At 47.2% G+C, this 17401-nt stretch overlaps 1 long non-coding RNA gene across 1 annotated transcript; it reads left to right on the forward strand.

The window, feature by feature from the left end:
- The first annotated feature begins 582 nt into the window (after positions 1 to 582).
- LOC125172899 (uncharacterized) lies at positions 583 to 16651 on the forward strand. The gene is made up of 5 exons (XR_007154865.1): positions 583 to 1089; positions 8658 to 8739; positions 11437 to 11541; positions 12023 to 12169; positions 16404 to 16651. It is a non-coding gene; the product is annotated as an uncharacterized LOC125172899 (long non-coding RNA).
- The last annotated feature ends 750 nt before the right edge of the window (positions 16652 to 17401 follow it).

Raw genomic sequence — 17401 nt, forward strand, 5'->3', positions numbered from 1 at the left:
TCTCCCCTGCTTCTCTCCTGTCCTCACTGCACATCCTCCCAGGGAGCGAGTTCTACTGCAGAGCCAATGGCTCTGGCCAGTTTACGTTACGACGGGATTTATTAGAAGGATACGGAGGAGCTCACAGGATCAAAATGAGAGGCGCAGAACAGACTCAGAACAAGAGAGGAACAAAGTGACCATTTCATCAGGCTGTTCCCTCTGGGATAACACAGCTCTGGCCATTTGTAGCTTTGGCGTAATTCTGCTAAGGATTCCAATTTCAGGGAGAGATCATTTGACTGATCTGACTTATGTCATGCACCCAGCCCTTGGCAGGGGAAGGAGGAACATTTCACTTGACAGTTCTTTTCAAGAATGTATCCGATAGGAGAGGGCTAAGTTCCCAATACTGGCGTGCTGTTTCGGCAGGGGGAGGAATGGAGGTCAGGACAGCAGCGATGACAGATAAGCCTTCCAGTCCCCTCCCTGACTGCTCAACACCCAAACATTCTGCTTTATGTACAAATAATTCCAGAAGCGCCTGGAATAGAACACAGCTACCGGATACGCAAATGAAAAGCATCCAGCACCCAATAACTCAAACACAAACGCCTCCAGCTTCAGGCTCAGGGTCTGGAGGAAAGTTCTGCTCTTCCTCTGGTTCTACCACGATCTCACGTGGGTATAATGCAAAGTGTAAAAGGCCACTAAAACACATACCGCATGTAATCGTGAAGTAAAGAGAAAAAGAGGCCAACTAATTACAGACCAGCACACACTCACATATGTGCACATCTACACTCCTGTTCTTCCTTTCATGGGCACCTTTCGCTGGATCCCCGGTCCGAGACGGGTGAGGTGACTCAGACCTTCACGGTGGCAGATCTGATCCTGCGGTCATGTCGTCCTTCTAGATGGACCAAGGTATTTCTTCCACTAGGCCCTCCAGGCACACAACGCTTTGAGCCTACAACCCCTCCAAGCGTCTTTGGACGTGATTGAGATTCGAAAGGAATATTGGTCACAAAAAGAGACAGAGGCGGCGGGACCTCAAATGAATGATGATGCCAAAAGCGACATGGTGAAACGCTCTTCAGAAACGTAATAGTGAGTATACGTGATGCGGGATGGGTGCCTGTTGATGTGATGTGATGGTGGGAGGCAGCGGGCCTCCGGAGGCAGGAGTGTGGGGGCTGTCCTCTGCAGGGCTGCGGGCACCCCCCGCGCCCCCATCAGCCTTTGCCTCTGGCAGGGCAGGACTAGGAGGCCCCTCAGCTTTGCAGACTCAGGGCCACCTGTCCCACCACGCAACAGCAACCTGTTTCCCCTCAGGAGTGTCGATCATTTCAGCCCATATTAGAACCTGTCCCCCTCGGGAGGGGGGAAATCTGTTCATCGGATGTCAGATATAACCTGGGGGCGCCTGGGTGGCTCAGTTGGTTGAGCGTCTGATTTCCGCTCAGGTCACGATCCCACGGTTCGTGAGTTCAAACCCCGCATCGGGCTCTGTGCTGATGGCTTGGAGCCTGGAGCCTGCTTGGGATTCGGTGTCTCCCTCTCTCTCTCTGCCCCTCTGGGGCTTGCACGCTCTCTGAAAAATGAATCAACATTAAAAAAAAAAAAGATACCAAAAATAACGTGGCAGAGTCTCAGGGGAGAACCATTACTGTGTCCGGAAGCTAAAACCCCTGAATCAGCAGAGCCACGGCTCCAGAGGGGACAGGAAGAAAACTCTGGGTGCCATCAGACGAGGCACGACTTCCCACCATCCACCTCGGGTCCCTGGACATGCATATTTCAGCCACAAGGAGAAAAGCATCAGGCGTGAACATCTGGATGAGGGTTGGACGCCTTACCCGCTGAAGGACAGAGAGCCCCCCCTTCGTAAGCCCTTGACCCTCACCTCACCAAGCCTCAGTTTCACAGGATCATTCCTGCACCTGTATTAGTCAGAACCTCCAGAGACAGAACCAATACATGTATAGCCTCTCCCCCCCTCCCCCATCCATCTCATCTGATTACAAGGCGTTGGCTCATGTGACTATGGAGGCTGCGAAGTCCCAAGATGTCAGCTGGCAAGCAAGAGACCCAGGGAAAGCCAATGCTTCAGCTTGAGTGCAAAGGCAGGAAAAAAACCTATGTCTTCGGTCAAGGTCGTCAGGCAGGAGAAGCCCCCCCTTCTTACTCAGAAGCTCAGCCTTTCTGTTCCCTTCAGACCTTCAAATGATTGGACAGGACCCACCCATGTCGGGGAGGGCACTCTTCTTCACTCAGTCTGCTGATTTCGGTGCTAGTCTCATCCAGACACACCCAGAATAATGTTTCACCAAATATCTAGGCACACCATGGCCCATTCAAGTTGACACATAAAATTAGCCGTCACAGCATCCTAGAAGCGACTGCTTCCTGGGACTGGTGTGCATGGTAAGACCAGAGACTTCCAATGGTATGAGGCTAGGCCATGAGCTCTGAGGGTCAGAGCCACTGAACTGTCTATAGCCTGTCCCCGCTGAACTGCCTTCTCTCGCTCCCCAAGTTGGTGGCTTTTTGAATCACTCAGTAAATCAGCAAGAACAGGTCATCTAAGTGTGCCACAGGTGACCTCTAAAACCCAAGCATGTGGGGTGTCTGGGTGGCTTAGTCTGTTAAGCGTCTGACTTTGGCTCAGGTCACGATCTCACGGTTCGTGGGTTCGAGCCCCGCGCCGGGCTCTGTGCTGACAGCTCAGAGCCTGGATCCTGCTTCGGATTCTGTGTCTCCCTCTCTCTCTGCCCCTCCCCTGCTCACGCTCTCTCTCTCTCAAAACTGAATAAACGGTAAAAAAAAAAAAAATTAAAACCCAAGCATGTGCCTCTTTTATACCGGAGAGCAGGGGACCCAAAGTGCAGCAGCTGTCCCTTCACTTTGTGGAAGGGGGGGGGGGTCGGCATACCCCACCCAGACCACCAGACGCCCAGAAATTTCAAAGAGGTGGGGACCCTCACACTTTCATGGGGTTTAGCCTTCTACCTACAGACACCCACGCTTCTCCGCAGGTTACCTGTGACACCTGCTACCCCCTACGGTCTAAACTGGGAAAGTTGGGGTTACAGCTGTTTGCCTTCCGACCCCCCCCACCCCATCAATGAGTTCAAGATAAATAGTACTTCGCAACATAGGATCCGAGGACCGTATTACAAGGCACACTTATCATAAGAGGAAAACTGGAAACGCGCTGTGAACAAGAAGAAAAATCAGCTGCATTCTTTTATAGCTGTAGATTTAAAATATGTATGCCTCACGTTTATGGGGCTTTTGCGAAGGCTTTTGTTCTGTCCCATTGACTTGAGTTAATGAGGGTAATGAACTTGGGAAATGAAAAGAATTACTGCCTGGGCAGCTCTTCCAGATTCCCCACGTTTCTTTTCATGTGGTCTATTTCCTGGTGGCACTAACATTTGTTTACCTTGAAAATGCGAGAAGACACTTTTATGGCGGAACGTCTCCATGGTGCCCCTCGATCCGCGCTCGTGAAGCCCCACACACCCCCTCTCTGTGAGGAGCCCGGGGAGCGCGGTGAAAGCAGCCGCGTCCAACAGAAGCAACATTCAGTCGCTGAAAAGGAAAAGGGACAGATTTATTCCTGTCCCACTTGCCCTCCAGAATGCAAAGGGTAATAATAGTCCCAGGGGAGACGTTTCTACTGCACTGAATATTTTGTCTGGGTTTTGAGGTTAGGAGTCTGGGAACATTGGCTCCTGTTGTGTGATTCTGACAGTCCCTACACCTGCCTTTGTAACATTTCTAATGTTTGATCTCTGAATATTCCCCCTCTTCCTTGAGATAAGCAAAGTATTTGTGAACGATCGTATGTCAAACGTTTTCCAATCGCCGCTCTTCAGACCCTGTGAAAAAAACGAAAAATGTTCTCAAGGGAGAGTGGGAATCAAAATTTCAAATGCAGGCTCTGTGTTGATGTCATTGTACCGACACCACACGACTGTCACCTGCCCAGCCGTCCCCAGAGAAACACATATATCATCACGGGTACCTTCAATCTGCACTTGCCCAGGGCAAGTAGTAACTGTCTTGTTTGATTCCTGGGAAGAGTTTTAAAATGTTAATTTTGGTGATGAGTATATTTTTAGAGATTGTCATAAGGACCAATCAATCTGTTAAATTTCCTGCTTGTATCTTTTTAAAGAGGGTTGTCCTAGAAGCATCCAAGCTCCTTTAGGAGTCCGAAGGGCTCTGGCTTCTAAAATAGCTTCTATCTGAGACAATAGCTAAAGTTTCCGGGGAACACATCAGAGGACCCAGTGGATGTAAATCTTGAGCAGTACTGAGCAGTGGATAATGTTTGTTCGAAGAGAGACAGGCTGCCTTTTTTTTTTTAAAAGAATAAAGTGGAAAATCCCTCCCTTGTGACTAGAAAAGCCGGCACATAGACCTTCCCCATTTTGTGTGGCGACACACTATAATTCTTCCCATTTTTCTCTTCTTCCTCATGTTGAAAAAAAGAGTTAAGGAAGTCCAGAAAGGATAGAAAGGAAAATTGATGTCTTTTCTCTGATTAGCTGGGGGCAATTCGAGAAGAATATTCTCACTAGAGAAGAAAAGTTACTGGCAGATTAAAGAAGTGGGCAAAGCCAGCGCGTAGCAACGGAACCCCCAAAAAGCATCCTTGGGGGGAGGGCACAGAACAGAAACACTCTGACCACGATTCAGTGAGATCGGCCGATGGGAACTAAGCGTGAACGTAGAGAAAGCACAGTGCCCATTTGTTTCAAGATCTGTGGAAACAGTCGGGAAATGTTTCCTTATGAAAATTTTCAAGCACATATAAAAATAAGCGTCCGGATCCCCATGCAACTTCATGCAACTTCAACAATGCTCAATCCTTTCCCTGCCTTTGTGTGATGCAACCCCTGGGTGTTATGTCAACAGTGAATTTTTCAGGGTGTACGTCTAAAGGATAAAGACCTTTTTTTTTTTTAGAAGAAAATTACTGCATTATCACACCAAATAATTAACCAGAATCCCTGATTATCAGGGCTCAAATGTTACCATTGGTTCCTTTGAAACGGGGTCTTTCTTTCTTTCTTTCTTTCCTTTTGATTTTTAATGATTATTTACTTTTGAGAGAGAGAGAGAGACAGAGCATGAATGTGGGAGGGGGCAGAGAGAGAGGGAGACACAGAATCCGAAGCAGGCTCCGGGCTCTGAGCTGTCAGCACAGAGCCCGACGTGGGTCCCGAACCCACGAACTGTGAGACCATGACCCGAGTCAACGTTGGATGCTTTAACTGACTGAGCCATCCAGGTGCCCGAAGCAGGATTTTCAAAATAAGAGCCATACACTGCAATTGATCTCTTAAAAATGAGCAAGCTTTTTGGGAGTGGGTTGAGGTTGCTTGTACGAAACATTCTACGCGGGCACGATGACACAGTATTGCAGGAGCTTGGGTCTCTGCATAGATTCTTGGGTGAATGGGTCAGAAGTTACATGCTCAGGGGCTCAGGGAAGGTGGCTTCAGCTGAATTGCTAGGGTCCCAGGTCTCCCCTGGCCAAAATGGAGTAGTGGTGAAGACTGGCTACTGGCAGCCACCTTTGGGGCAAGGACAGAGACGATGACCCTCCTTCCAGAACGTGGATCAGATACACCAGCACGCCCTGTGCCCTGCAGCAGCAAGACACCTGCTTATCTTGTTGCCTAGTGACACTTCTTCCCAGGGATGATGGGGAACCTGCCTGGAACGAGGGTGCCACTCACGGCAGTGAACCAGCATGATCCCTGTATGCCAAAGGCCACAAATGTCTTGTCCCTGCCTCGCTGGCCAGCCCAGTTCTCCTTGCCAGGCATGGTCCTCAGAACTTTGTCCTGGAGCGATGGCCCCAGAAGCAGTCAATGACCTTAGACTCCCGAACGGGCAGGAGAAGAGACAATCTCCTGCATGTCCTTGGTCTCCACGCTCTTGACCAGGGGAGGGCCGAACGAGCTGGTGCAGCTGAAGTGACTGGTTACTCACTGGACAGAAGTGCCTGGTGTTGAAACCAGCTCGTCACCTGCCCAGGTGTGGCCTGGTCCCCCACCCCCTGCCTGCTGCTGGCAGCACACCACTTACTTTCTGGAAACTTACCAAGCTCCTGCCTTTCCTCTAAACCTGATCATCCTCCCCTATTCCCGTCTCAGCCTCTGGCTGTTCTCAGATGTCAACACTCCATAATCTAGGTTACCTTCCGTTCTCCTCTTCCTCCTCTTGGCTTTGTCCACACAGCAGCCTCCCAGCTACTCCCCTGCCTCCAGTCTTTCCCTCAGCAGGTGCCCCTTCCTCTTTGGGGCCATTCTCTCCATCGGTGCCCTGTCCTCATCCGCACCGGTCCCTCTGTCATGGCTCCTACCTTCCTGATCTGAGAGTATCTTGTCCGGTTTGTGTTTCCCCCTTGAAATACTGACGTGCGTGCACGTGCTGTGTCTCAGCTGCCTGAGAGCTCTCTGCAGGCGAGGGGTCCAGGTGATACAGAGAAGTTCCCTGCTCGTGAAGAAGGTATTCTCTAGGGGAGGCAGGACATGGGCGTGGGTGCTCATTCACAAACATGTAAATGAGGAAGGTCATTGTCAGGCGATTCGTGCTACAGAGGCCGAAAGAATCTGGATGATGGGACAGAGTGGCAGGGGTAGCTGGAGACCGTTTCCACGATGTCTTGCATTTCTCCGCACCTTGGGAACGGGCGGGGGGTGGGGGGGAGGCGCTGGCGGCCTGTGCCCTGGATTCTCTTTTCAAAGATGTTTGTTTAGTCAACAGTCTCAGAGGATAGAGGCAGAGCCTCCCTCCGGAGCAAAGGGCAGGGCGGCTGACTGTCCAGCAAAGAAAGATGATGTCCCGTTCAGGGCACAAGGAGGACACCAGGTGCCCGTGTGTCTGTTAGAACAGATCCGGGCTCCCTGAACTCAGGTTTCCTCACCTGTGACACACGCCCACCGAGGGGGCAGCATCTGCCTGGAGTGCTGGGTGCCACCGACGTGCGGTTTGGGGAGCAATGGAAACCCATGCAAATGTGATGCCTGGGCTGCGGGCTGTGCTGGCGGCACTAACGTCCTGGTCTCTGGCCCAGAGAGGCCCACGTCTTCTGCCGGCATCCATGAGATGTGGCGGGCTAACCTGTTAGCCCAGGGAAAAATCTGGTAAGTGAGGAGACCCATTCATTCATTCATTCATTCACGTGTATTTATTGCACTCCTGCCACTTACCAGGCACTTTTTTAAGTGCTTGCATAGAATAAACCCCTCAAATATTCCGGTCCTATGAAGCTTATACTTTATTGCAAGGGAAGACCAACAATAAACTACCTAAAGAATATAATATATAGAAAGATACAAAGTCTAATATTATATAGCATCATATAGTGCATAATGTGATAAATAACATGGAAAGATAGATCAAGGAAGGGCTGGGCTGGGGTAGGGGAGAAGGTTTATCATTTTAAATGGATATGAAACAGAAGTGGTCCAGATTTTTTAGTTTTATTGGTGAAGGGAGGGCAGTTAGCATATTCTCGGTGGAGGGGGAACCACTGACGGGTAGAAGCAGGGGAATGATGACTTCCGATTTGCTGTTTTAAGGATCGCCTTGGCTGCAGGGCAGGGAGCGGGTGACGGTGGGGAGAGCAAGGGAGCAGAGGCTGTCAGCTGCGCAGGAGGGAGGCCGGATGTGGGCAGTGGGACGGAGATGGAGAGAAGTGTCATATTCCGAAGAAGGGAAGGGAGGGGAATATATTTTGGAAGTAGAAATGACAGAGGTTTTCGACAGATTGGTTGTGGAGTGTGAGAAAGACAAGAATCCAAGATGACACTTGGGTTTCGGGCTTGAACCACTGGGTAAAATGGAGGTGCCCCTGACGGGGTGGTGGAGGGGAGGCTGGGGGTGGAACACGTCTCCATGGAGACTGATCACGTTGTCCGTGATTTATAGATTTCATCTCAACACACACCTCTGTGCTCAGAAGTGAGAGACACGTTTCGTGACAATCTGCCGGAATGTGGAAGCCTTCCCGATCTCTGGCGTTTCTCTCTGCGTTGTCTCTGGTTCTCACATCCATGAATGTGTGTATCTGTGTGTGTTGATGCAGGAGGCATATCAAAAGATTTGGCAATGTCATAGTAATAGAAACGTATAATACCAGGGGCGCCTGGGTGGCTCAGCCGGTTAAGCGGCCGACTTCGGCTCAGGTCACGATCTCGCGGTCCATGAGTTCGAGCCCCGCGTCAGGCTCTGTGCTGACAGCTCAGAGCCTGGAGCCTGTTTCAGATTCTGTGTCTCCCTCTCTCTCTGTCCCTCCCCTGTTCATGCTGTGTCTCTCTCTGTCTCAAAAATAAATAAACGTTAAAAAAAATAAAAAAAAGAAACGTATAATAACATGGTAATAATATATATACAAATAATAATAGAAACACATAAGTACGTAAATCACAATATAAAACTCATATACTATAGTATATATATTATATATAACACTTGATGGATATATAGAAACATTTAAAATGTGCCTTTTAAATCTCAAATATATATATTTTTATAGAAAGATCACAAAGTGATAAGTTGTAACATACATCATTCATCTATTCGGTCCAGTCATCTCTAAAGCATTGGTTGACATTTGGAAATTGTAGATGTAATTTTTGTTTGTTTCTTAGGTGTGGCTGTCACTAGCCATATGACACCACCAGCAGGTCTGAGCTGTCATCGGACATGGGGATGGCATTGTCAGGAAAAGTGGTGAGAAATCTGAAAAGGAGAAGAAGAGAACCCTGGGTGTCTCCAGTCCTTCTGGCTTATATGCACTTTGGGGTTTTTAAAATTTTTTTATTTTTTATTTTTAAATTTACATCCAAGTTAGTTATCATGTAGTGCAATAATGATTTCAGGAGTAGATTCCAGTGATTCATCCCCCACATATAACACCCAGTGCTCCTCCCCACAAGTGTCTTCCTTAATGCCCTTTGCCCATTTAGCCCATCCTCCTACCCACAACCCCTCCAGTTTGTTCTCTGTATTTAAGAGTCTCTTGTGTTTGGTCCCCCTCCCTGTTTTTATATTATTTTTGCTTTCCTTCCCTTATGTTCATCTGTTTTGAATCTTAAAGTCCTCATATGAGTGAAGTCATCTGATGTTTGTCTTTCTCTGACTAATGTCGCTTAGCATAATACCCTCTAGTTCCATCCACGTAGTTGCAAATGGCAAGGTGTCACTCTTTTTGATTGCCGAGTAGTACTCCATTGTGTAGATATACCACCTCTTCTTTATCCATTCATCTGTCGATGGACATTGTATGCACCTTTGGTTTTGAGCTACTTCACAGATCTGTGTGTTACGGAAACTGGCAGTAGTATAATTGATCTTTGTCCACAGAAATGCAAATTAATATTATCCACTGGAGATATGATAGACTATCCCCCTGGGGATATGGACCTGTTTTGGATCAACTTGCATATTTATTTCAGCTTTCTTGATTTTCTCTATAGTGTATTCTCTGAATTCTCCTTTGCGTGGATTGTAACGTCCTACCGGCTTCCTCATCAGTTAATGAGTTATATCTTTGACACACATTCATCTAATAGTTGTCCGAGTTAAGCTGATTTTACCATTTAAAAATTATTTTTCACAGCATCAAATGTTTCCAAAGATCATCTATTAAGTGGGTAGTTATTAGGTTATCCAAGATCCCCATAATTAGAGATTTTCTCTTAACGTCAACGACATCGGTCAAGATGCTGAACCCTCTCTTAACTTCTATTGACCTAACAGCAATAACATTACAATCTTTTCTAACTGCTTTTATACTGCCTGATACTTTTTAAAAATTTAACATCTTTATTATCAAATAAGTCACAGACAATGTCTTGAAATGTCATTTTAATTAATTGCCTTAATTTGTTATGTTTTTTCTTCATCTGCAATCCAGAAGTTCTGTAAACCTTGTTGGCCAAGTTTCAGGATTCGGTAAATTGGAATAACTCAAAAGTTTTCAAAATTTTTCATATGTTGCTCTTAAATACATTCACATACAATTTGGTAAACAGGCTAATATATTCCATCTTGAAATTGATACAGTCTTCCCAAATTGTTGTAGATCATTTTCTTATTTCTGTCACGTCTTTTTCTTCATTTTTGCAGATTTATCTACAAGTAAGTTCAAGCACTTTATCATTCACTGCATTCATGTTGGCTTTAATAGCTGAAACCTTTCTTTCTTTTTAAGCAGTCTTTACACCCAATGTGGGGCTCGAACTTACAACCCTGAGATCAAGAGTCGTATGTTCCACCAACCGAGCCAGCCAAGCACCAGGAACACGTCTTTCTTATAAAGCTAAGAAAAGCGCTGAGTTCTTTTCATGACATCGTTTATCAAGGTCACATATCTGCATGATGTTTTGTTTTCCATACTGTTTATTTCCATTTCGCAGTTTATTACCATTCAAGGCTGGCTACGATCTCCAGCTGGCTCTTGGAGGTCTAGTAGATCCAAATATTCTTCCAGTTTTCATTTTTTCGATTCCTTCCTTTTCAGACACATTATTTGATTTTCTTTGATAGTCACTCAATACATGGTAGAAAATACTTAAAGTTACTCGCTATGAATCTTTCATTACTTTGACCCCAAATAATTGAACGATATCTATGACACAAGAGTTTCTTTGTGTGTTTAAAATTTTTTTTAACTTTTTTTCATGTTTATTTATTTTGAGAGTGAGAGACAGGGGGAAGGGCAGAGAGAGAGAGGGAGAGGGAGAATCCCAAGCAGGCTCCGTGCTGTCAGCACAGACCCCAATGTGGGGCTCGACCTGAGCCAAAATCAAGGGCCAGATGCTTAACCAACTGAGCCACCCAGGCATCCCACTTTGTGTGTTTTAAAATGGATTGTAGGGGTGCCTGCGTGGCTCAGTAGGTTGAGTGTCCAACTTCGGCTCAGGTCATGATCTCACGGTTCATGAGTTTGAGCCCTGCGTTGGGGTCTCTGCTGTCAGCGTGGAGCCCGCTTCAAATCCTCTGTCCCCCCCCTCCCTCTCTGCCCCTCCCCCACTCATGCTCGCGCTCTCTCTCTCTCTCTCTCTCTCTCAAAAATAAACATTTAAAAAAATAATAAGGGTGAAAAAATAAACAATAAAGAAATAAAGAAACATATGGTGGGGGGACATAGTTTTACAAAATCCCATTAAGGAGAATACGAGCAAACGTGTGGAAGCCCACAGCAGTACACTATTCTACGTAAGGATATTTTATAATTTATTTACCTTCTTACCTGTCAATGGGTGTCCAGGTTCTTTGCTGTCATAAACAATGATGCAATGAACATCTGTGTGTTCACACTCCCCTGAGCAGACGTTTCTCCAGATTTATGCTGTAAGTAGGATTTCAGGGTGAAAGAAATGGGCATTTTTAACTTTACTTGGTATTTTCATCTGCTCCCCAAAGTGGATGACCTGACTTACGACCCTACCACAGTGTCTCCGCGCCCCTGATTCTCCACGTCCTTGAAGACACTCGGTCCCATCAGACCTCTTCATCTTTGCACATCTGGTAGGTCTGGAGTGATGCTTGCTTCCTCACTGGTCTTCTTCTGATTACCAGGCACTGTGCCAGGCCGCCAGAGAGGGACATGGTCCTGTCTTAGAGGTCCCTGCTGAGTGAAGGGGAGCAAGTCCAGAATAACTTTCAGGGACACCGACCCGTGTTGGGCTCTTTATATTTTCCCCTCTCTGGTTCCAAAAGTCTTCCCCAGGGCAGGTGTATGGGTCAGAAATTCCCCGGAAGCCATCCCCTCCTTGTGTTCTGAATTCACTGGGAAGATAGATCTTGGAGGTCCTTGGTTGGGAACAGTCCCTGAGACTGCTCCAGGGATGGAGAGACTCCTCCTGGGGGCAGCTTGGGCACCAGGGCTCCAGTCTGGGCCGGGACGCCAGTGTCCGGGAACGGCCAAGAGCGGAGTGGGTGGGGCAAAGGCGTCCGGAGTTACGGTGTCCCTCTGATGGGACTGCCTCTAATATTTCACTCTGGTTAGGGCACTGGACCAGGACGGGAAGCATCAGGAGGCCTGAGAATGAAAGTCATGAACTTTCCTGCTTCCCTGGGTACGATGGAGGCTTGGAGTCCAATTTGATTGAGGAGGAAGAGCGAGACGGATGCTCCACTGCACCTGCGTGTGTGGGTAAGCCACGCGGTAAACAGGCCATCTCGATGCATCGTGAAACACGTGTCTCTACAGGGCAACGGCGTGCGTGGGCACCGCATGGGCACTCAGCTCAGTCCCAAGGTCGGGGGACCTTGGAGGGGGGGAGTGTCCCTCAAGGGAGAGGAGGAATCAGACCAGAGCGTCAAGTGTTAAGGAAATTGGGTTTCTCTTTGGAATAATAAATGGAGGAATATCAAAGAGAGGAATAAATCTGCATTTGTGAAAGATGATCCTGCCTGCAGTGTAGACAATGGATCAGGGGTCAGGAGACTGGAGTGAGCAGGGGAGACTTGGCAGGCAATGATGCAGGTGACACTAGGTGGTCACAATGGCTGTGACCAGAAACACGACCCCGGGGGGCCTGATGCTGCTCTGGTGGGAGGGGCTGGGAAGGCAGCGACAGGCCCTGAGAAGCCCAGGAAGAGCGGGTGTGGGTGGGTGGGTGTGAAGGCGAGGGTTCTGTCAGGGCCCGTTCCATTTGGCAGCCTGGGGACCTAACAGGAAGTGAGGACCTCATCAGAAGCTCACGAGCAGGACCGGGGACCAGTCATTTAGTTTAAGGGTCACTTAGTTTAAGTAAAGATACAGGGGTGATGACATCACCCAGGGAGGGCGAGAAGGCGGAGAAGGAGAGAGGGTCTAGGACAGGAATGGCTATTGCGTAGTTTCAAGATACAATCAAGTTCCATTGTGACCTGGTTGCCTCTACCTTTTTTTTTTTTTTTAAGTTTTGTTCATGTTTCTTTTTGAGAGAGAGAGAGACAGAGAGAGAGACAGAGCATGAGCAGGGGAGGGGCAGAGAGAGAGGGAGGCACAGAATCCAAAGCAGGCTCCAGGCTCCGAGCTGTCAGCACAGAGCAGGACGCGGGGCTCGAACTCACAAACCGTGAGATGGTGACCTGAGCCGAAGCCGGACGCCTAACCGACTGAGCCCCCCAGACACCCCTGCCTCTGTCTTTTTGTTGCCATCCTCGACGTGAATTTATAATCGTTTCCCCCAGCCTTACCTTACAGAGCATTTCATATAAAAATGAACCACTGCCTCTATTATCCTGAATACTAGAAAAACCGTGTCACAAGCTACAAGGGCCACATGCGCTGCTGTGAGTTGCCTTCCCGGCTGCACGTTGTTTTAGTCGTGAGACTCTTAGCTCACGGGTAGCTCATAAAGTTCCTAATTAAATGGGAGTGGGAAAATACGTTTATTATTTATTTATTAGCAAACAGCCTTTGATAACGAACCTGAGCACTTTGACGACATGTACCGACAGGATCTTTTCGAATCTGGGCTCATCGGGGACGGCTATAGAGAAGGGGAGGGCCTCTTTTTTACAACCACACCAGAACTACTCAAAAGGCGTTTTCCTCTTCGAAGCGGGAGATTTAGTCAAGCGATTACGCCCTTTGAGAGGACACGATTGAAATGCTTTTGGGGGGCAAGACTCTCTCCTAAATACCTGCCTCAGGGGCTCAAGCCATCTCTTTGGAGGAGGATGAGGGGGCTTGACTTTTAGGATCAGCCGAGTCGTTGGGAGCCAAGTGTGATGAATGAGAAGAAAGACTGAGCCAAGTAATAGCAGATCAGCAAACTTGCGGTATCCCCTCCCCCGGTCGGGCCTCCCCCTCCCCTGTTCTCACCCACTCACGAAGGGCATTGCCATCCACCAGCCTGAAAAACAACTTCATTAGAGCATTTGTTTATAATTTAAATTATAATTCACCCCTCCTTAGTCAGTTTTGTGTTTTCTCTAACACACATTCCAGAACATTCCGTTCCGGTAAAACACAGGCACAGAGAACGTGTTCAAAAAAATTCTAGGGGTGCCTGGGTGGCTCAGTTGGTTGAGCGTCCGACTTCAGCTCAGGTCATGATATGTTTCTTGAGTTCGACGCACACATGGGCGTCCCTCCCCCACTCTCTCTCTCTCTCTCTCAAAATAAATAAAATATTTAAAAAATATATTAATTGAACTTCAAAATGAGCTGCAAGCCAGAGGAAGTAGCAGTGGGCCCGCAATGGGCGACCTAAGGTAACAAGACGGTACCCTACTGTTTTCTTCAGTGATTTCAAAGCTATTAGTTCATGTAATTCGCATCCGGCCACCCAGAAAGATGGGCCAGGCAAGTCCCAATATCCCTATTTTACAGAAAAGGGCGCAAAAACCAAGCTTATAAGGGAAGGAAATGCCGTGGTTCCGACGGGACGGCTGACCATTAGAGCTGGAGGGAATCTGGTCAGATATCGAGCCTGAGTTCACTTTACGAGTGAGAAAACAGGGGCTGGAGAAGTGAAGTGATTCATTTGCCACATCTTAGCTGCTTGCTAGGAGAGCCAACGTTAGATTCCAAGTTCTTCAGTTTCTAATCAAATTCCAAGAGGGTGATTCCAAACACGTCAGCGAACGGCAGGATCACCGCAGCGAATACACGTGCGTCCTCCCCACAATGACGCAGGACAGCAACAGTCATCTGGGGTCTCCGGCACCAGACTGCCTGGGTGGGAACCCTGCTTCAGCCCCTTTGGGACTCAGTAAACTTGAGGGACCTCATAAACTGATTCACACCCAGGCATCCATGATTAATGTGATGTCTATCCCAGTCGAACCTACTTTTTGCAAGAGAATGCCTGGAAATCTTTAGCCCCCAGGCACCAATCTCCGCTGCTGGTGCCTCGCCTAATACCTGACACAGAGTCAGCACTCCATAAATAATGGAACTCAGGCGTAGTTGAACTTGAGTGTGGAGGTTCTGGAGCAAGAGGGACCGTGCTGATATTCCTCAGTTCATCCTACAGACGTGACACGTTCCCTATTCCCCGAGGTTTTTGTGGCCCCGAAAACTTACTTTGGGATGGGCAAGTATAAGCTAATGAATTAGGGAAGTCTGGCAAAATTATAATGATAAGGTAATAAGCTCTATTATATCAGTTTTCAGGGAGTTAGAGTGAACCATTCCAACGAAGACACTGGCTAATAGGTTGCTGTGGCCAAAAGCCCATAAAATACATCAAGGATTTCCGCAAAGCTGAGAATATGTTCCCACCGTTCTCAGAAGCGAGGGTACCAGATACATCTTTAATTATGGCATGTCAAGAAAATATCTTGAGGAAGAACCATTAAAAAATAATCAGGAGAAGGAGAGAGAGGCTAATACTGGGGTTAGAATAAGAAGGTTAGGATTTTTTTTTTTTTTTTTTTTTTTTTTTGCCTAGAAAGACAATGGCTCTGAGGAAAAATAGAGAATAATTTCTTTTTTTTTTAACTTTTATTTATTTTTGAGACAGAGAGAGACAGAGCATGAATGGGGGAGGGGCAGAGAGGGAGACACAGAATCTGAAACAGGCTCCAGGCTCCGAGCTGTCAGCACAGAGCCTGACGCGGGGCTCGAACTCACGGACCACGAGATCGTGACCTGAGCTGAAGTCGACAGCTCAACCGACTGAGCCACCCAGGTGCCCCAGAGAGTAATTTCTTCACAGATTTTCTGTTTATTGGACAAATTTACCAAATGCCTACTTGGTCCAGGCACATTTAGGTGCTAGAATTCACCAACACACAAGACAGACCAATCCTTGTCCTTGTGTGTGTGTGTGGGGGGGGGGGGTGGGGGGGGGTCACTGGATATTAATATAAATTTTTTTTCCAAATTTTGGAAAATTAGGTAGAAAGATTATCTTATGAAGCCTGAAAGGGGTATATTTAGACCAAGCATAAGAACCCCTGCACAATGCCCGGGACTAGAGGAGTGCCCAGTGGATAATTGGTGATTTTATCTAACAGAAGTGCTGTTGTTCTTAATATCCTTTATCTTTGCGATATTAAAACTCCAAGAAAACTCCAGAAAAAGTAGGCGAAGGACAGCAGGCAATTCAGAAAGAAGAGAGATGGCCAATCGAATTAAATGCAAATTCGAATATGTGCAAAATCAAATGCAAATGAGAATGTATGCAAATTTAAATGCAAATTAGAACACACGCAAAATTAAAGGCAAATTAAAACGTAACAGTGCAAGTCGCTAGAAACTTCAAGAGTTAGTAGCTATGCAGGTAGAAAAGGCTAACAGATTCTAATAAATCCACACAAGGTGTATAATGATTGATTAGTGAGAACTAGACATTGGGGGATGTGAAAACCGACACTTGAACAATAGTTTGTTGTCAGAGGCTCCTAGCATAGCTCATTGAGTTTAACCCGAGATTTCTGTTCTGCAGGCTCACGGACCCATTCCTGGGGACCACCAGGGGGAGGCGGAAAAACGCTGAGTTGAATTTTTGGCACGCGGCCCAGCCAGGCTTTCTTATGTAACAATCGCCTGAGCTAGTTAGTATGAGAACTTTTGAAATAAAAGCTAAGAGTGGCCAAAACAAATATGTGGCCAGATTAAAGCCAGCTTGGCCAATGTTTCTCTAACATTCCTGCTTTATAAACATAGAAAACAGTAAGAAAAGAGAAGGTTGTGTTTTTGCCACAAATCATATTTGTGATCCTTGTTTGTCTGTCTCTGTTACACCATCTTCGCTGTCAAAAGCTTGAGCATTCCAGAGAGTCCACTGGGAGCTTTCGAAACACCAACCAAAACAAAGCAAAAGTCAGGGATGGAGAAACTAAGGTTCCCTGTTCTCTTGTGGGTGTCACCGAAGTTTTCGCTTTCATAACCGATGCTGGATCTTTCAAGCAAACGCCTAGAACTCTCCCCTCTCTGCAAACCAGGTATCTGTGGACCAGGTGATGTATTTGTTCAGCATATCCTGTGCCTTTATTCCCAGAAGAAAGGGAATGGGACAGAACACTCTGTCAAATAAACAATTGCCCAAGGTCTTGGGCAAGAGAAATTGGGACAGGAAGCAGACAGCGGACTCTTTGCCCTAGGTAACTGCCTGATAAGGTAAACACACCGTGTACAATGTTCCTGTCCTCCTGTGATAAATATTTATATGCTGAGCCCTGTGTTTGAAAGCACTGAACCATCCCTCAGTCTGAACATTGACCTTTCGATGCAGAACACAGGGCTACTTTTACAGGTGATGTAATTAATTTTTGTGGCTCCAAGCCGTACTGGGAACGAGAGAGATGGTTGTTTTGGTGATTGTTTAAGAGGGATTCGGCAGGCTGCGCACAGCGTTCGGGTAACAGTATCAGCACACGGTCGGCAGATTTCTTGGTCACACCTGGAATTCAAGGATCTTAGGAAGACGGGGGTGTAGGGAGC

Source organism: Prionailurus viverrinus, chromosome C1 (assembly GCF_022837055.1).
Source record: "Prionailurus viverrinus isolate Anna chromosome C1, UM_Priviv_1.0, whole genome shotgun sequence".
In the NCBI taxonomy this organism is placed as follows: Eukaryota; Metazoa; Chordata; class Mammalia; order Carnivora; family Felidae; genus Prionailurus; species Prionailurus viverrinus.